The sequence below is a fragment of the Calidris pugnax genome, unplaced genomic scaffold (assembly GCF_001431845.1).
Source record: "Calidris pugnax isolate Ruff unplaced genomic scaffold, ASM143184v1 scaffold24, whole genome shotgun sequence".
In the NCBI taxonomy this organism is placed as follows: Eukaryota; Metazoa; Chordata; class Aves; order Charadriiformes; family Scolopacidae; genus Calidris; species Calidris pugnax.
In genome coordinates, this window is record NW_015090922.1 from 14,948,273 (window position 1) to 14,969,475 (window position 21,203).

The following is a 21,203-nucleotide window of genomic DNA, read 5'->3' on the forward strand; positions in this document are numbered from 1 at the left end:
TCTTTCCACTTCTCAGCTGGGAATGTCTTCTGATGTGGAACGTATGTTTGGAAGCTTGTTAAAGATGCTTTTGGCAGTTTTTACTGTCTTCCTCTTGACTCTGTTTAGATGGGGAAACTTTCCAGTATTTTTATGCTAGTTTACTGTTCCCTTATCCAGATTAGTGTGCTGAAATGTAACCTAGTGTTCCCTGGAAGTTCTCTACTATTTCAAATGTTTTTGGCTTCCTGATTCGTTAGCCATATTTTGGCTGTTTGAAAATGCTATTGGATCTTCCAGGCTAACTTCTTAAAGGTGTTTTGGGTTTTGTGACTGAAGCTCTTCGATTCTTGATATTTTAGAGGTAAAATATGCTTCTGAAAGTTTCTACATACTTGAAGGGTGATTGAATTCCTGTATATATTGACTGTCAGGTTTGGCAAATGCATCTGTGGAACTTCTTCCATATTGTTATTGTAATGAACATCCCAAGAGACACAAATGCCTTTTAATCGAGCCACTACATGCACATTATGTCTGCATATGGGGAATACAAAAGACTAGAAGCTCTTCCTATTAGCTTAATCTTTAGATATTTCTGTGCAGATAATACTGATTCTGCTAAATAATAGAATAGTCTTCAGTTCTATTTCACTTTTGTTTGTGTATTTAATCTAAAAAATGCCTTTTAATGTCCTATTCCTAACAGAAAGAGATACTTTTTTAAGAGATTAGTCTCAGCATATTTGAATATAAAACTAAACTAGAAATTATTGGAAATATGTCACAAAACCCCCCTACTTTTTCCTGGTATTAGCAATACATTTAACAGGTTAAGATAAGTTTCATACAAATGTTTCAGGCCAATTTTGTGCTTCAGTTATTATAAGATTTTTCCATAGCTAGTGGAGCTATGACTGCTTGCTTCAGTAAGAATGGGCTCTCAAGTTTTGGATGCTTTTGCTGAAAAAATTAAACATTATACAGTTCGCTTATCTCTAATTCATCATCTTTTTGGCTTTTATGCTTTTACCCCTCGAACATCTATTTAGTAACTCTCCCTTTATTTTGTTTGTTTTCAGCCAGTGTTTTAAGTTCAGAAATATACTTTTAAAAGAATAATATAACGTTAGCAGAGGATTATGTGGTATTCAGGTTAATGTGGGAAAACTTGGACCATTATTGGCTTTTGTGTGAAAGAAAAGACTAAGCAAATTATTAGAGATGAGCTAGATAATTAGAGCTGAGGTGATACTCATTTTTCACAGATTTACAAAATGATGTGGGGTTGGAAGGGACCAAGGATCATCTAGTCCAAATCCCCTCCCAAATCAGGTCCACCTAGAGCAGGTTGCACAGGAATGTGTCCAGGCGGGTTTTGAATGTCTCCAAAGACAGAGACTCCACCACCTCTCTGGGCAGCCTGTTCCAATGCTCTGCCACCCTCAAAGTAAAGAAGTTCCTCCTCATGCTTAGATGGAACTTCTTATGTTCAAGTTTGTGCCCGTTACCTCTTGTCCTCTCACTGGGCACCACTGAAAAAGGTGATATTGTGCCATAAGTTTGGTAGATTTTACTTCTAGCTGAAATAAAAGCTCTAACTGATTTTCATGGCAGGGCTGGTTTTACCAATCTGGGGCTGAGAAGTTCTTCTGTAACCATCTACTGACCTACATTGAAAACAGTCTTTAATATCTTTTCTAGTTTCCTAATCATCATTCTAGTTTCCAATCATTTTCTATAGCCAGTGTGCTTACTCTTTTACTTGATTGTGTCTAGAGTATAATAATCTCTTAGCTTTTCATTTGGTCATCTCCAGGCCCTTGAACTGCTGCCATCTCTTCATGTTGCTGACCTTATTTACTGTTACTATCTTAGTGGAGTGGCCCTGTACGTTAACTAATGCTATGAGAGCTCAGAAAGCAAGTATAGTGATGACAGAGTTGAGAGCGTTTGGATTAGCTTAAGGGCCAATAAAGCTGATATTGCTGTGGGAGTCTGCTATAGACCTCCCAACCAAAGCAGTGAGATGGATGAAGCTTTCTATAAGCAGTTGGGAGAAATCTTGCAGTCACTTGCCATTGTTCTTGTGGGGGAGTTTAATCTCCCGGATGTCTGCTGGGAATACAACACAGCAGAGAGGGAACAATCCAGGGGTTCCTGGAATGTGTGGAGGATAACTTTCTCACATAGCTGCTAAGTGAGCTGACCAGGGAAGGTGCCCTCCTGGACCTGCTTCTTGTGAACAGGGAAGAACTTGTGGGGGAAGTAAAGGTTGGAGGCCGTCTAGGGCACAGTGATCATAAGATGATTGAGTTTTCAATTCTTGGAGAAACAAGGAAAGGGGTTAGTAAAGCTGCCACCTTAAGCTTCCGGAGGGCAAACTTTGACCTGTTCAGAAGACTGCTTGACAAAATCCCTTGGGAGGCTTCCCTGAAGGATATAGGAGTCCAGGAAGGCTGGACATACTTCAAGAGAGAAGTCTTGAAGGCACAGGAGGAGGCTGTCCCCATGTGCCAAAAAGCAAGTAGGCGGGGAAGGAGACCGACCTGACTAAATAGAGACCCTTGGCTGAATCTCAAGAACAAAAGGAGAGTCTGTGACCGCGGGAAGAGGTGGCAGGTCTCTCATGAAGGCTATAAAGATGTAGTGAAGCTATGCAGGGAGAAAATCAGGAGAGCCAAAGCACAACTAGAGCTCAACCTAGCTACAGCTGTTAAGGATAATAAAAAATGTTTCTATAAATTCATTAACAACAAAAGGAGGATTAGGAAAAATCTCCCTCCTTTATTGGATGCAGAGGGAAACATGGTCACAAAGGATGAGGAAAAGGCTGAGGTGCTCAATGCCTACTTTGCCTCAGTCTATCTGCTACTTAATGAGGCATAAATAGTGTCAATGCCAAATATAACAATGCCTATGTTATGCCATGTTCCAATCAATGGTCTCTTTGCAGACTTTTCATAAGTTACTTTTTACAATATGTTCACATGCTAGGCAGTAGAGAGAGAAGAGAGGAAAAACAGCAAAATACCAAAAGTGGAATAATATCAGGTCATGGATGAAGTAGTCGGTGTGTTTGTTTGGAACCTGTTTGATGCTCTTTTTCCTGACAAATGTAAAACTGAATTTATTATTACCGGGCTGTAATACTTTGAGCAGTCAAATATATAACTCTGGCATACAGTTCTGGGGCTAAATTGAGTTTTTGTGTGGCTGAATGGAATGCCCATCTTGGTTAGATTGAAAAATGTCATAAGGCTTTTTTTACTCAAGCATTTCTGCCAAGTGCGTACAGGAAGTGGCTTTGGCAGTTGTATCCAAACAAGTAACTTCATTTCCTGGAATCTGCTTTTTTTGCAAAATGTGGACTTTAGGAAAGAAAGTGTAAAGAGGGATGTTAAGGGGTAGAGGAAAGATCACCCCTAAAAGTCTCTGAAAATGAGTTTCCCCAAATTATTAAACTCAATGTTTTCTAGATACAGTCACAACAACATAATGTAATTTATTTTTGCAAAATGATAGTTTATCTAATAAAAATAATATTAAAAATCTGTTGAGCATAACTGTACATAATTACTGAAAGTATTGTCTTTACTAGGGTCCATTTCACAGTGGTCCATTTTGTCTGGAAAAAGGAGACAGCGTTTAGTGTTTATTGGAAAGGCAGCCATAAACTAGTTGAGATACAAGAGAATGTGTTATATAACTGCACAGGTTATGGAGGCCTATTAGCAATCTGAGGTTTAGTAAAGCTTCTATTTACTGCCATAAAAAGCAAAAAATTGAAAGAGAATAGAAGTTGTCAGGTATAATTTTCAGTTAAAAAGGAGACATGAGTTGATGTAACATTAAACGTATTGTGCTAAAAAGATGAAAATTTTGTCTGGCTGGTCGGGTGCTATTTTCTATGCTATTGCAAATTCATTTTTTTCTGCTCTAACTTGCTGGGTTTGAATCACACTTTATTTTTTTCCTTTTCTATTTTTTTCTACTCTCTTAAGGTTACTATCCTGACTATTTCAATAACAGTGCCTGCAACCTTCCTCAGAGTGCTAAATAGCTGCCTACAATATAAGCACATCCTTCATCTTCCTATGCTCTTAATCTTAGGGTCAAATCATAGATCTTTTTCAGATGCTTGAAAAGCAGTTGTTCAAAAGCTGGTTTGTATCAAATGGATTTTTAAAGGGTTATTGCAAATGAGGGGTTATTTCAGAATTGTCAATAGGGAAAACATACATTGAAAAATATAGTAGCAATGAGTCATATTGTCATGCATCAGATGGAAATCTTGAAGAAATTACCATTTCCTTATAAATAATGTTGTAAAAGCCTAGGGTTTTGAGAGAAAAGTAAATAAAAGTAAAAAACAGAAGGAACATTAGTGTCAGAAAAAATGCTACAAAGTTCACAGATAATGGAGAAATCAGAATATATCTTTTAATAATATATTTAATTGGGTACTAACAGAAAGACAATATATGAAACAACTTAGGATAACTGTTGCTTTTGGTAGAATTTTTTTCAAGTCATTAAAGATTCTTGTAGTGTATCAAGAGACAAGAAAAATGCTTTGGAAGCAATTCAGTGCAATAATTAATGCACCAGTAAAGGTAAGGGAAACTTTTTGTATACCTTTCCCAAAAGGCAAAGACTGTGCTTGCTATGTCATTAATGGCAGCTGCTGTAACTTTGTTTTGGGGTGGAAGCTTTGCCATTCCCTTTTTATTTTTAACACTTCTTTTGATATTTTATTCTTCGTGTAATCATCTATATTTTTTGTTCTGTAATATTCACTTCTTTGTTGCTTATGCAGAGAAAGTTCAGAGAGTTGTCTTGTTTGCAGTTGTGCCCGCTCACTATTTTTGCCAGTCTTGATACTCCTAAAGAAATGAAAATCTTAATAAGAATATTTCCTGAATAGTGTATGAGCTTCTGTTAACATTTGCCTTTGTATGTTTCTGATTTTTCAGTGTATACTTGCGATAAAGTATATTGTCTGACTGAGGTTGTTAGCGGGCTTGGAATCTTATTTTTGTTGTTTGTCATATTTTTACTTCATGTTCACTATTGTTTGCATGCTTCTACTGCTGTGTGGATTTAAATTATAAATAAAACAATTCAGCTTTCCATTGCATTATAGAGGCAATAAGTTGCATTGAATAAGATCCCAGACTGAAATGCAAGGCATCTGGTTTTTATTTCAGTCTTTATTATTTACTAAGTTTGTGAACTTACACAAGTGACCTCATCTCTCTGAACCAGTTTCCTCAACTGTAAAATAAATTAGAGTGCTTTATCTTTCTTGATCACTTTGAGATTTCATGTTCAAAGACCATCTTTGTGCAAAATCTAAGTGCAAAATCTTGTTTTTCTAACATTGAGGAGCAGATGAAATGATTTGTGAAAGTAAGACAGTGAATTAGAAGCAGAAACCAATATAAAACCTTGGAAGTCTCGACTCTTCATTTTCAGTCAGCATAATTGTTGCAACACAGTTCTTGAAATTTCTTCTCTTTATTGATAGCAAATTTGTTTGGGAAGCTTTGTTGAAAATTTAGTTTATGTTGGCTACTTAAAATTCAATGCAAGCATGAGTGAATATTTCTATTTATATTATGTGTTATATTTTATGCAAAGCCATCTCTACTTAATCAGTAAAAGAAAGCAGAATAAAGCATTCAGAGCGAACTGGGAAAGTTCTGAGTGTTAAAGTGATTGCATTTTTTATTAGGAATCCTTTCTTCTGCAATACCTCCCCACTTTGATCACTGCCCTTTATTTATGCCATACCCAGCTTTAGCTCTGGGGAGAAATAGTTCTAAATATTTCAGAAATTTGCTTTAATCTTTAATTGTACAGAGAGATAATGACATCAGTTTTAATAATGGCTAGTACTTGGAAACAGGAGGAGAATGTCTCAGTTTTATATCAGGAACGTTAAAACAACTTTACATAAGGGAATATTAGAAGAATAAGTCAGAGTTCCAGGCAGACATCCTTTTGATTTTCAGCAGGTTTATTTAATTAACTAAAGCCTTAGAGCTCATGGCTCTAAGACAGAGCACATTTAATATTGAAGTAAGCTTGTATGACAAGGAATTTCCATAATATATTGTCCCATTTTGATCTTAAGAAAAACAAGCAGTTTAAAGCCATCAAATAAACATAGTGTACTTGGCATTCAGGAAGAATTATGCTATTTTTCTAGTGATAGTCACTTATTTCAACAGATTTCCAAAGGGCAAAACCACTCTTAATTCTATGTCTTGACATAAGCAGATTTAGAGCTACAGAGGTTATTGGTGCAAAAATTATCCTTTCATCCTTTGCTGCAAATGAATAATGTAGTTCAGTTGGTTACAAATTTTGCTTGAAAAGGAATTGAAAGAAGTAGCTTTTCACAGTGGGAATTCTGCCAATAAGAAATGGAATTTCACTCAAATATTTTACATTACATGATTTTAATTTTTTAAGTGAAGTTCTCTAACACAGATACTGAGACCATTGAATTTTCAAGAGAAAACCGCTGTCATATGATGAGTCAGAAAGAATCAACAAGGGAGTCTTGCCTCTGTGAGCAATCAGTTTTGCCATTAATATCACTGGGACAAGAATGTCATCAGTTTTCATTAAACTGTGAGTTTTTCAAATCACAGAAACAGAAGACAATAATTAAGATGCAGAAGAAGGTTCCCTTCTAATATTAGAGGGTTTGTTTTTTTCACTTGTTCATTGTCAGGAAGGAGAAAGATTTTTGCATCTTCATGCTTATCTGTGCGTGCATGTACCTATGTGAGCTGTCTCTCTGATTTCCATGAGTGTACTTGGGGACAAAAAATTCCAGTGCATGTTTATTTGTAGGATCAGGAATATAGTTTCTAAATTAATTTACTTTCTAACTCTAGTGTTAAGGATGGTTAAAAAAATGTGTAATTGTGTAGTGTAGATATCCATCTAATAGTACATAATCTGTGACAACTATAATCTTTGGTACCCTCATGGAGTTTAAAAGATAATATATATTTCTATAAATAGTCATCCTCCCAAAAGATAAATAGTCAAGAAATTGCTGAAGATACACTGATAGGTTTCTGGAAGACAAACACTCTGTGAATTATTATAAGCAAGTAGATGTTGCCAAATCCTAGGCTTTATTTTACCACACTGCAGTTTCATATTGCTCTCTGACTTTTATTTCATGGGGAATGGTTGCTGCACATAAAGACAAGGAATTATTATTTTGCTGAATGTGGATATTTATTGTTAGGGCAGCAGGACTTACTGTTAATGGGATAGACTACACCAACCCATAACTACAGGGTAGAAGGCACTTCCTGCCTCTAGGGACAATTTAAGATAGAAACTTGATCAAAAAGTTGAATTCATTTTACCATGGTGAGGTTTCAGGGATCAAATTTGGAGTTAATATGTACACTTTTGTTTCAAAATTATATTTGTAAATGCTGACATGATTTTTTCTAATGTTTTCTCTGAGGACAGAAAATAATGTGAATAGCACAGATCTTTGATCAAATTAGAACAGCAATTATATGGTCTTAGCTGTCTCTGCTTATTCATTCTCCCTTTGGTAAGACAGAGAAGTTCATTCTGTGCAGCGCATCTGCCCTCAAAGAATCTTAATCATTAGTTTAATCACTATCTTAATCATTTCAGTGGCCCAATATCAATCATGGGATTTCACCTGCAGACTGTGGAAGACTGGGAATAAATTGTCCAGTAATTTTACAGTCCTCATAGCTTTTTGACTCTGAGCTCAAAATACAAATGTTATTATTAAGTAGTAGTTCTTTATTAAAGTGTATGTAGATATATTTTTTTAAAAAAATTACTTTTTGCAGCAACGATAGTGTAAGCAGTGTTCAACCACGTGCCTCTTCTCATGCGTTGTGTTCCTGAGGTATGTGGCCTGAGGTTACCAGGTAGAGAATTAATTTTTAATGAATATGTTCCTCTTTTGTTCCCTTTTGTTCCTTCTTGGTTCTGGGTGCAGTACTGTAGTTAAACATAAAAGTTGTTCCTCATTCATCAGCCTGGAGTGGGTGTACTGTGCCCCAAAAATGGACGTGCAAAGAGGAAAAGGTCCAGGTGAGTCCCTGGATTGAAGGGAAGAGGCTTTGAGATCTTGTAGTACTGTATAGTAAAGAATAATCCAATTTTGGCTATTTGAAGATGACATGACTGGCAGTGGGGAGCTCTCACATTCAGTATTAGTAATTTTAGACCTAGAGACATGTGTATATTTGAGTGGATATTTTCACAATAATATTGGAAATTAAAGATTGTATTTCAGGTGAGGTTTTTTGTTTGGTTGGTTTTTGTAATGCAAATACTTTTATCTCCTTTTTTTTTTTTTTAATGACACACTTGAAAATGCATAGCAGTGAAGTTTGGGAAAATGACGGACATAAATTGCACCAATGCTGAATTGAAACTAAGTTTCCAAGCTCATGAAGTGACAGTACTAGTTGGGAAACTTAATATTCCTGGTTTAAATTGCATCTTCAATTTAAAATGTAGAGTTTTAAGTATTGCTTCCAAATCAGATGGTTTCTTAGAATCCTCTTGGTTGGTTTTTTTCAAATGTTTCTTGTTCTTCTGTGAGGAGAGCCTGTGCCAAGAGGAATAAACAAGGATACTTGCATGAATTCCAGAAATATTTCTGTAATATTAATGAAATTTCTCAAGCACTTTCTGTTTCCTTCAAGCGATGTAAACTAGAGACACCATAAAAACATAACTGTTACCACATATTTTAGTCTTTAGATAAGCAATGAGGTTTTTGTTTGCATCATTTTGTGTTCACACGTTTGTCCTTATACATAAGAACTACCAAATTTATCTCACACATTTTTAGAGGCTTTTAGCTGATACATAGGACTGGGTGGTACAATACTCACTTTCATTGATCCTGATAACACTTTAGCCCAACTTCCACCTTCCTTCACTCAAACATGCGTAAACATTTAAGTGTTGGGGTTTTTTTTCATTAACTCAGTTTTTGAACTGTACTGAAGCAGGAAGCTACACATTTTGAGTGTTCAACTTGTTATATATCAACACTAAGAAAATAATACATCCACATAGTTAACCTTTTGCAGTTGTCCTGTGGCTTTACAATGACAATTTTTAAACTCTGTTGTGAAATTGCAGAGCAGAAGTATCATCATACCTAAAGTAAGTAAAGGGGGGAGTGGGGAGGTGGTATCAGCGAATACAATAAGATGATAGGAACTCTGTTGTCACATTCGTAACTTAGAAGCATGTAAATAGGTATTGGGTAACAATAATTAAAGTCTTACTGATTTATAACCAGAAAGAAAAATCACCTCACAAGGGCTTAGCTGTCATAAAGTTTGTTGTCAGTTATTTTTTTGGCAGTAAAAGCATTATTTCCATTCAGTATACATGATTGTTTCTCTGCTTAAGTATCTGATTTACTAGTAGAGTCTGATTGCATTTTTATTAAAATGGAACTTTTCAAAGTTGTCTGTAAACCAGTTCTAATAAAAGCTACAGACCTATCTTAGAACTTCTTGACCCTGAGCTGTATTGGAAGAATGGCCAAAGCAGCATATAGCTGGAGTTTGTGTCTGTACCATGGAGTCCCACTTATGTCTAACACATGGGTCCTTCTCAGCAGCCTTCCTTGAGGTTACTATAGATGCAGCTCCTCTTCCAGCTGAGGTTACTGCCCCTGGTTGTCTATACTTGCCAGACTTTGTACTTCTGTCCTATCCACCTATATATGCAAAGACTTACTAGTTAAAATAAATTGATAAATTTTGACTGAAACCAGTGAGGGAGTATACTCATATGAACAATTCTGCTAGCCAGTGTCGCAGAGGAGTAGAGATGAATGGCTGGAAAGTTTTATCAGAACCTTTTCTTCTGTGAAATCACAAAAGTAAAATTCTTCAGCAAGCACAAAACAGAAGTGTGATATATATCCATGCTTGGAGTTCCCATGTAGCAACGATATTTTTATGCATTAAAAAAGTTATGACAAATAGCAGAGGGGTTTGTGGATTTTTTGTTTTGGTTTTGGGGTCATTTTAACGATACAGACCTCCAAAAGGATCATTTTGCAAGAAGAACTACATGATTTTTGTGGATTACAGTAGGCAAAATGAGATGAAATCAAATCCCACTAACTGAAAAGTTATGAGTTTAGGGTCTAAAGAAAGAGCTGTTGCTTATTTGTTCAATTAACAAGTTGTGGGTAAGATCTCATTCAGAATGTTGTGTTTACATTTAAGAACTTTGAATTAAATAAAGAAATCAAACTGAGTCAACAGCTGAAAAGAAAGCCTTTGTAAGAAAACGGAAGTGTTTTAGAACTGCAAGTCAAACCTTTACTTTTTTAATGAAAGTTGCAGGGAAATGTAACTATGAATTATGAAACCATTTGGAGTAAATATCAAGCAGAGAGAAATTACATATGGTAAGCAGTAGTAGTGATTATAAAATATCAAATTGATGTGAAATGGTAATGAGTACGATGAGACAATAAATTAGGTTTATATCCATCACAGGTGAGAAATTCAGAAGCAGCTTTCTAAGTAGGATAAAGGAAGTGATAAATTAAAATTTGTTGTGTTATAAAATCGTAAAAAGAATCATAAGGTAGGAAAGAAATGACTGTGAAGTTAGAAAATAGCCTCTGGGTTTGAAAATTTTAGAGCTCAATTTGCTGTTGTCTCAGAGACAATGTTGAAGATTTGATTACCATTTCTTCATCATGATTGTTACATTGATCTTATCCTATTTCATTTGTTGGAATCCTTGGCAAAGTGGCACTGCCCCTTGGTGAAGACATACTGACTACTTCTAATGATTTTCTTGTCCTTCGTGTGCCTGGAAATGGTTTTCAGGGTTAGTTGCTCCATCATCTTTCCAGAGATCAAGGTGACACTGACTGGCCTAGTTCCCTGGGTCCTCCTTGCCTTTCTTAAAGATATGAGCGATGTTTACTTTAGTCTTTTGACACTTCTCACAGTCACCCTGATTGATCAAAGATTATCAAGAATGGCTCCATAATAAGATCATCCAGGTCCCTCAGCACTCATGGATGCATCCCATCAGGGCCCGTGGACTTACATAAATCCTGTTTGGTGAAGTATTCCCTGACCTGATCCCCTTCCATGAAGGGTATGTCTTCATTAATGCAGACTTCCTCCCTGGGATAACTGAAGGCTGGTCGTCCTAGTAAAGACTGAGGCAAAGGCGGCATTCAGTACCCCAGCCTTTTCCAGCTCCTGTGTATCTGGGTCCCCCACCTCATTCAGCAGGGGGCCTGCATTTTCCCTAGCCTTCCTTTTGTCACCTATGTACTTAGAGAAGTCCTTCTTGTTGTCTTTGACGTTAAGGCATTTTTTCCATGTTGCACTTCAGGTAGCCCAATACAAGAATGCAGCAGTTAAACATAAGATCAGTACATATGTGTTTAACATACAGCTCACATACAATCAATATGAATATCCAAGCAATTTTAATAAAGCCAAAGGGAAGATTCGTCCCTACAAAATGAAATTACAGGGGATGGAAATGATCTATTACTTTCTTTTTAACAGTTTTCAGCAGCGTTGCAAAAGGTCTTGATATAAGTGCATTTTGGTATCCTAAAAATTTGATCAACTGTTTAGATATTTTTTGTCACAAAACTGTTTACTTCTTAAAATCTATAGTTAAAATCCTTTACATTTTGATTAATTTATCAGTATTTCCATAGAGCCAGGATTTCTCCTGTTGCAAACAACTATTGCTAAATGGCTGTAACTCAAAACCGTGTGAACTTAAGTAAACTTTCTATGGTACATTAAGAATGTTCAAGTTAAAATTTGCCTTTCTGCTGAAGAAATCTGTTTACTATTCTTAGAATAGTAAAAGTAAATAGTATGAATGTGTTGCGTAATTTTGTTCTTAAAAATGTAATGTGCATGCTGTTTGTCATTATCACCAAAATGGATTTGAATCCTAAACTATTTGTTCTACTTTATCCTATTTTTAGTGAGTAGTATTATTTTGGTAAAACTAACTTTAAAGAGCTATAATTTTCATTTTTAATAAAACATTTTTTGATAGAGGCATCCATCAAAACCTTTTATTAAAAATGTAAATTATAGCTTTATTTAAACCTCCTGAGTCTTCTAGACTACGTTAACACTGATTCAGAAGGCAAGTACACTTATACTTTGTTTGGCAAAAGTAGTTTAAAAGGATTTATATAGCATTCAGAATCTTTTTTTTTTACAGTGTACAAAGATTTAGTATTTTCTTTATAATTGAATCCTTCAAGATAGATTTTATTATTTTTTTCATTCAAAATAAAATAGATGTGGTCAAAAGCGGTGAAAAGAGATAGAAAGCCTTTAACAGCTGAGGAAAGTCCAAATAATGAGCTGAAGTTTTAGCTAAAGGTAGTTAAAAGGTTTAGAAGAATAATTTGATAAAGTTTTGAAATCCTGAAGTGAACATTAGGGAAAGAAGTTGGACAATTTGTTTTTATGTGTAAGTCCAGGTCCCTTTACCTCCTTTTCGACTTTGTCTCCTATTTCAAAACCACTACAGATAAAAATGAAAAAATATATATATTAGAGATCCTGGTAGTAACTGCGCTCTTTCTGCATGCACTACCAACTACTTTGGCTTACTAAAATGTACGCTTTGTGTAACATAAGAGTTACAATGTGCTTAATTCTACAGAGAATTCAACAATTTACGCTTATGGTAGGCGTTTAAGAGCATGCAGGCACCTGAGAAAAGTTACGCAAGTGTTCTCTAAACTGCTGCTGTTGTATGTGCACAGGATTTCCATTTTGACTATGCTGAACTGAAAATTATATGTCTAGAAGTCTTCGGTACTGAGATCAGTTAAAACTTCTGAAGACTCAATTTTATGTGTATATTTAGAGTATATTTAATATATATTGACTGCTTTGACTACTGTTATTTAAAACATCACCAACGACACGAGAAAGGGGGGATGCTCTCTGTAATGTAGCAGTTATAGGACTTGTTCAGGAAGGAGGAAAATGCTTCTTTAGTAGCTGAGTGCTTGAAATTTAGTGTGGTCATTGCTGAGGATAATATGTCCTAATTACATTTCAAAGTCTGGACATTAGTACACAACAGGTTACCATGTTCGTTCTGAGAGGGAAACTCCAATATAGCTTCAACAGAGCAAGAATCGAAGTTCATTCTTTTACGAAGAAGTTTCACTCATTTCTAAATTGCTAATTTTCAGCTGCCAAAAGGAATAAGAAATGGGATTGCTAAAGCTCGTTCATTTTGAATGTAAATACATACCAAATTTTAAAATTAGTTAATCTAGGTTGTTAACTGGTGAGAAGAGGTAGCTTACAATGGAGCTGTAGTTCATATAGTTTCTATGTTCATAGTTCATATAGGAAACATAGTTTCTTGTCTCACCTCTCTAGCTCAGCATACCCCATTTTTTTGGTGCTGGAATTCCAGCTGGAAGAAAAACAAAAAAAAGACAAACCTATTTCTCATGAAGCAGCTCCAGCACTCCTGCAGTTTATAGCCTGAACTATTAAGATAGCTCCAAGCTGGTACTAATTGATGGTGTATCCACTATAGGCACTTTCTTCTTTTCGAGTTCGAGTTCAGAAAACCTCAGTATCTTAATAAAGAATAAAGCTAAAATGTAATATGAAATTAAAAGTACATTAAGTTTCCAAAACCAGATTGATGTTTATAACAAGTCATTTTTCCGCTGCTAAACTGCTTGGAAAATGAAGTATGCCTCTTTTGTGGTTTATGGTGTTACCGGCAAGATTGGTGGTGGAGACGATTCTCCAGGCCCCAAAAATACATGCAGATCTCTACAGATGTCCTTAAGAAAAACCTTCACTTGCATTTGGTCCAAGCTGTCATGACTCCATTGATGTAGGCTGTCATTTGGTAGAGCTCTTAAAATATTCTTATTCCACCATTCAGAATCATTTTTCTAAAACTGAGGAATGATGGGATGGGATATCGAGTATTCTATCCTTTTTAAAAAAAAAAAAGTTACATCTAGTTGAAAAAGGCAGACAAGTTTTTGAACATAAAAGCCCTTTTTTTGGATCTAAAACAGAGGCGACTACTGCAACACGCCAAATACAGGAAGGATGTCAAAACATATCCATTTAATTTGCTATTACTCAGTCTTAACTGAAACCTTCATCTTAAGCAGAGGAGTCTAAAGTTGATAAGTGACTCAAGTGCCTAATGTATTGGCCTTTTCTTATATTTAGTGAAGTTTTTACAACTGCATCAACTCTTGAAGTAAACAGATTTAGACTCCTACAGTGAGAGGGAAATGCACAGTTTATTTCTAATGTAAACTGCACAATGCAGTGTATGTTCCATTTTATGAGAAGTTATCTGAAATGTGTGATTCCAACATTGGCAAAAGTGAATCTTATTTATTTAGAAGTGACAGCACCGTTGGGTGGGTCTTCTAAAGTTCTTGTGGGTTTGACTTCATATTTTCCTTTGTATCCAGCCCTTGAGCTTCTGCCAAGCCTACCATGCTTCATTTCAGGCTCTCTCTTTGTACCTCCTAATTAAGGACTTTCAATGTGTGTATGTATTATACAATCAAATATGATCTCACAGGCAGCTTTAAAGAAGTAAATGGTTGCAAATAGTAGCTGAAAATTATTTTTTTCTCTTTTAAGACATACAAGCTGTCATACATGAAATGCAAAATATTTCTGCAGTAATATTGGTATCAAAACATGAGAAAAATGCGGTTGTCTCAATAGATATACTACTTCGTTCCTACTGCTGATATCTGCAAGCTTTTCCTTCATGCTAAGTAGCGTCTAACTGCCCCCTTGGCTCCTCTGCTCCCACTTTGAATTTGATAAGTCTGCTGCCCATTTTATCTTTAAAGAAAATATAAAAACATAATTAGGTAACATGAAAGTATGCACACTGTAAATGATTAATGCTAGAGGAGATATTCTACAGCATCTTGAAGCCATGCCGTGTAATTTGAGAAATTATTAGAATCCGTAACTAACAGAAACACAATCATACCAAAATGGTCCTGTTAACTGAGTCGAACGCAACCTGAGAAAATTGGTGCTCTATCAGGTGAAGGTGATGACAGTATATTAAGTTGCTATTAACAGTTTTCTTTTATCCAGTAATGCTCAGTAGCATGGAGCTTTGCAACATTTGACAGGTAAAGAAACTCATTTTCCAGAAGAGGAAAATGAGAGAAAGATATTTCAATAGTTTCAATCTTTTCACATTGAGATCACCTTAAGGTTCAATCTGATATCAAATTTACCACGTCAGTAAGGAGCTGAAAATTGCATTTCTGACTGTCATTAGGCATTAAAGTTCAAAAGGCTTTTGTTGCACAAGTAGAGCTATTAAAATCATACCGCTGAGTTAATATGAAAAATATTTTTCTTACCTGTACTGTTACCTGAGATTTCTTAAAATAATGAAACTGAAGAAAGTCAACATGATTACATTCAGCTATCATATCCCGTTTGGAATTTTGTTGTTGTTCTGTGGTCTTGGACAATATTAAAATACTCAATTTCATCTTGTTTTAAATTAAGTTTATAGTTTATTTAACTTTTGTTTTTGAAATACACTTCAATATTTGCCTTATTATTCCTGCAAAGGAATATTAATTAATGTAAAAAACTACTCCTAATGGGATTCTTGTACGTGGTTGAGTTTAGGGTTGTTTTTGGAAGCATTCCAGTTGAAATTTATAAAAATTGACTGTTACAAGGTTGGTCCTGTATGTAACATTTCATTTTTATTCTTTTATTTAGGAATCTTAAAGCAATCCTGGTTTTAGTGATTATGTCTCCTCTAACAATATTCATTGCAGTAGAGGTGGTACTTGTCTTTGATTTGTGTCCAACAGCTCCTCTACAAGTTTGTTCTTTTCTGTTAGGCATTTGCAGTGTTTTAGTGGTGATTTCTCTTCTGTTTATAAATTATTTCAGCATATATATGCGATATTTTTTCTTGTCAATCTATTTATTTTTATGGGGACAAAATTATGCCTAGGTAAATGACCCGTTCACCAATTAACTAAAGGATTTGCATAGTAGAAATTTTCACTTGTGGAGTGCAGTCTGACCTGCCTAGGCCAATGTTCACTACCACAATAAACATGCTCATAATCTCAAGAAACTGTTCATTTTACCCTCTTCCTCCCCATAAATAAATAAAGAAACTCCAGAGACAGATAAATTAAATTATGCCAACATTTTAGTTAGTTCATTGAGTCTGAATGTTCTTGTTTTCCTTTGAGGCTTTTAACTTTCCCAAAGACTATGTTAGTAGTTCAACAATGCAGGGGTACCATGAGCAACCTTGTTTTATGTCTTTCCTATTTTTGAATTGCAGTCTAATGAAGGTAACCATGTGTAATACACATGCTTTTCATGAAGAATTTAGCCGAGTAGTGGAGAAATATTTGTTGTATATTGGTTTGGAGTTTATTTTCCTATTTTTAATTATTTATTCTTTGTTGATTCATTATTCCCAAGCTCTGTTACTCTATTACATCTGCTTTTTTCCATTCTGAACAGATGGCTATGATATTTTGAGGAATGCTGGTGAAGACATAATGAATTATGCTTACATGCAAGTACTTCTAATACCAAAAAAAATGTCTTTAGTTTAATTTGGAATTGTCCACAGTTCCCTTTTTCGTATTTGAGAATAAGAGGAAATACATAATAGTATGAACAGTTTGACAGTCTTGGTAAGCATGAAGATTCACAATTCGCACTAGCTGCCATCCTGAAATTCTACACACAACCCTCACTTGAATGAGAGCTTTTCTTGAGCCAAGGGAACTTTTTGCTCCTCTTGATTTCAATGGAAAAGTTGGCAATTCTTGTCCAGTAGAGCACTTAGCAGGAATGCAAAGACAAAGTCTTTGACTGTAGAAATGTAGTTTCTGCAAAATAGATATGTGGGCAGATATGTGGACAGATGCCTTTTTCATCAGAATACGTGATCTGAACAGCTATTCTCAAGAGTTTGCTTTTGTTAACAGTCTTAATATTCATCCCTCAGACCAACTCAACTTGCAACCTTAATTCTTCTCTCCTGGAAAGTTGTTTCCAATTCTTTTTACAGGTTAAACTGGAAGCCTCAAGCATGAGGGCTGCTGGGAACCCCTTTGGAGCTCTCATACCAGAACCAAAATCTAGTTAGAAGGTGGGGTTGTGAGGAGACACTGTGATTCTGCTTTCTGACAGAGAAAACATCCATTTCATGCTATTATTTGACAGATTTTTCTATACTTAGCTGAAGAGCAATGTAAATGTTTTCTGTGGGTTTCGCACATTAAGCTTAATGAGGGTCTTCTCCCTCTGAGCAATAAACTCTGTTTCAACAAACAAACAAACCAAAAAAGTGGCAGTGGAAGTGCCATTCCAGTTTCAGCACACTTGACATCTTTATGAAAAAACACTAAAATAAAGTCCTTAAAATTTGTCCAGTGTTTATAAACTGGGATTCCTAAAGCAAGCTACAATAGGATTTGTGGGTGTTGGATACACTTAAAAATCAGCATGGTCATTTAAATATGTATGACTATGTTTAATCACTTGTGGTAACAAAATAAGGTCTAATTTTATACACTTGCATGCTCTTACATACTCAGATATAGTCCTTGAGTAATCCCAGTGGATACTATTTAACTTAAAAATAGTATTCAGCCCTATAATTTCTCTGGTAGTTGAACACCCAGTGCCACACTATACCCTACATGGTCCTTTAACTTATTTTCCTAATTAAAGTTTGTGAGGCACTAAACAGTTGTTGTTTAGGATGGCTGTAAATAGCATTTGTATCTGTAGCAGCAGAGAATGAGTGATCTCTAAATTAGTGATAGAATAGGGTGCATAATATCAGCCAGGGACTTTGCTGATATGCAAGCTTCTACCTGCTGTAGACATGCAACTGAGTCTTGAAAATGTTTGATCTTTTCACATCACCTCAGAAAGTAATCAGCCACATCCAAAAGCCTATTACATTTTTGCTCAGTGTGTTTTGAATTATTACTGATGTCAAGAGTTGAGCCCATTATCAATCCCACAGCAAGCCTTGTATTTCTTGGTCATTTCTGATCTTGTTACTCTAGTTCAGAGCTTGTGAGCCATCATTCTCTTTCTGCTTTCTGACTTACCCAAGTTCAGTGGGAGAGCTGTAATTTGCACGTTTCACAAAAGGAGCCTATTGAACTGAAACTTACTTTGATGAAAAAGTTGGTGGAGTGCACTAGATAGGAGCACAGACTGAAATTAAACCTTCAGTGAGAACACTCTGAAACATTTAAATTCAGGATGTGGGTCAAACCTGAGTTTTCCCAAAATTTCACTGTTTGAATTTGCTGTAAATAATGATGGGTTTGCTGTAAATTTCACATTGTGAGTTAGGCATATCTGTGAGTGTTTCAATATTAAAACCAATTTACACAAACAGGAAAGGTATAATTAAAATTAAATTGATACAAAATTTGTCACTTTTTAACACAACCCTGTCCACTGGGGTTTTGTGAATGTGATTGCAAGTTTTTTATGCTTTTTCCAATGATCTGAAGTATTTTTATGGTAATGATTATTCCAGTTCACATTGTAATGACTTGATGACGTGTTTCCTGGTTCTCATCCTGTAGGATATGATGATTCTTCCTTAGATAAGAATTTTCAAATATTTATTTTGTAACACTGTGCCACAGTATTAAAGAAGAGGAGAGATTGATCTGTAAGGGTAAAAGAAATTTTTTCTACAAGTCTAACAGTTTTAGCTGAACTGTTAACTATCTTGCCAGAAAAAGTGTTATCATCAATCATTTCTTCTCTCACTTCTGCTTTTATTAATGTAATATATGTATTCCTATACATACAAGTTTCAATTTATCGTTAGAGGAAAACAGAAATTCAATAACACCTTGCTTTAAACGAACATAGCTTATTTGTTTGAATTAGGCCCAGGAGAAACAGCATGCCAATCATGTTAGTGCACCTTTACACTTGGAGTCCATTATAGATAATTTAAGGAAATGTTAATAGCATAATTGAAGATACATCATCTATGGAGAAGGAATAATCTTCATTACTGAGTAGAAATAAGACACAGCCACTCCCTTAAGCTTGCAGTGTTTCTTGCTGTCTTTTACTAGTATTAACATTACTGTATTACCTTATTATCATCCTAAATGTCTTTGTCATCACCCAGAGGCTGCAACATTCTTATAGCTTATTTTATGCTCATATTATGCTGAGGTAAATCTTAATGGTCCTTTTTAAGCTCCTTTCCTTAGATACCTTTTTCAGAATGTCATTGTTTACTACTTCGTATATTTCTCTATTTTCTTAAAACAGGCTATATAAACCAAAAAATTTCTCCTTCCTAAGAGTTCTGGGGATCTATTTTTGTGTGCTTTGGCTGTACAAATCCGCTGCCTCCTAATATAGTGCTGGAAAATGATTATCAGATTACCTTTAATTTTGGTTGATGCATTTCTGTCACGCATAAGGGATAATCACTATCATAGTTTTGTTTTCCAACCTTGCTTCTACTGTTTTTACTTCTTCTCTCAAAGGCAGCACATTGCCAGAAGGGTTAAATACTTTACATTGCAGAGTTACGTATGATTAAGGGTGTTTCATTGTTTATTTTAGGCTCAGCCATGAATTTCATCCAGGCTGTCTGCACTTAATGCAAACTTTTTTTGCAACAAAAGCAATTCTAGAGGGTCAATTCAGGCTGCATATTAAAATTAGTGCTAGGGATGGGATGAATGTGCTGTAAAATTCTGCTTGCAAAGCTGTCTGTTTTTCTTCAAGGCAAGCATGAAACATGAACATTATATTCTCAGGTCATCATCACAGAAAAATATATTTTCCTAAATCCTCTTGCTCCTTTGGATCACAGAGCAATAAAGACAGCACTGTATCTTTCTTTGATTTTCTTATTCAAAAAGGGTGGAGCATTTCTGCATGCTTTGCCATTCAAACATTCCTGGTGGTTTTATTTTCAACTCAAAATTTTTAAATTAGTAACAGATGTGCTGATTCTTTTGACTGAAACAGAGGGCAAATTTTTCTACTATATTTTGAATCAAGTTTTTTAAACTTTTACTGATTATTGAACCCTGAGTGCTAGTTTTTCTTACCAGCCTTCACTGTAAACAGTGTCATGCACCACAGAAATCTCACTGAAGTCAGTGGGGAGTACTCCTGATATTACAAGTATGATGAGGGATGGCAGAACATATTTGGAGTAACAATAAAATGCAGTTTACAGCTCTAGACCCCAGTAGGGTGTAGCATCCCAGTGTTGCATATCCCAAACTGTTTCGCTATGTTTTGTTAATGTGTCATCCTCACTTATTGCAAAATTGCAAAGCAGGTAGCCCAGAAAATAATTGATATACATGCACACATATGTTATTGGTAATGCTGATCCATTGGCACAAAACGTATAGAAAACTCTTGGGCAGCAGAACTCCCGGGAAACTTTATAGCTCTTGTGCTCAATGGATATGAGGGGTCTTGATAGCTCTGAAGCAGGAAGGAAGTAAAGAAGAAAGACTCTAGAGGGGAAAAAAAACCCTAAGGATTATCAAATTACAATTTAAGGAATGTCATTTTGAGGTTTAGCTTCAAACCATGAGGTTGAATTAGAGGTGGAGCTATTTTGCATTTTTCACAGTTTTAGTGTGAAATTCCTTGCCCTTTCTGCTCCTGAACTATCTTCATTACTGTGATTTATTTAAGTGGAAGTCTCATCCTTTCTCCTTGCTTTTTTATTGACATATGTGTACTCGTGATAACACAGATGATGGTGTAATCTTTCATTCTCCTTAAGCGTTTGAATTTTTTTGTTAAGGATAATACAGATGCAGGATGACTTACTTGGATCTGTAGATCATCTAACACTGAGAACTAATAAGTAATACAGACTGTGATGCCTTTCTGTAGTGATTTTTTTTAACAGATTTGGGGGCCAAATAGGTCTTGACCTTCTGACACACAAAAGGAAACAAACATCATGTTGAAAATGTAAAAGGCAAGAACAAACCTTTTTTGTAGGTGTAATACCTGCTTCATTTAAAAGGGGATGAAAAACATTCACTAAGAGGGATGAAACACACATAATTAAAAGAAGTCTGAATTTTTTTCTTCCAAGAATAC

The 21,203-nt window shown here is 35.4% G+C and overlaps 1 protein-coding gene across 3 annotated transcripts in view; it reads left to right on the forward strand.

Moving 5' to 3' along the window:
* The window catches only part of KIF6 (kinesin family member 6), a 158,942-nt gene that overhangs the window by 77,129 nt on the left and 60,610 nt on the right, over positions 1-21,203 (forward strand). The gene's annotated exons all lie outside the window — the stretch shown is intronic.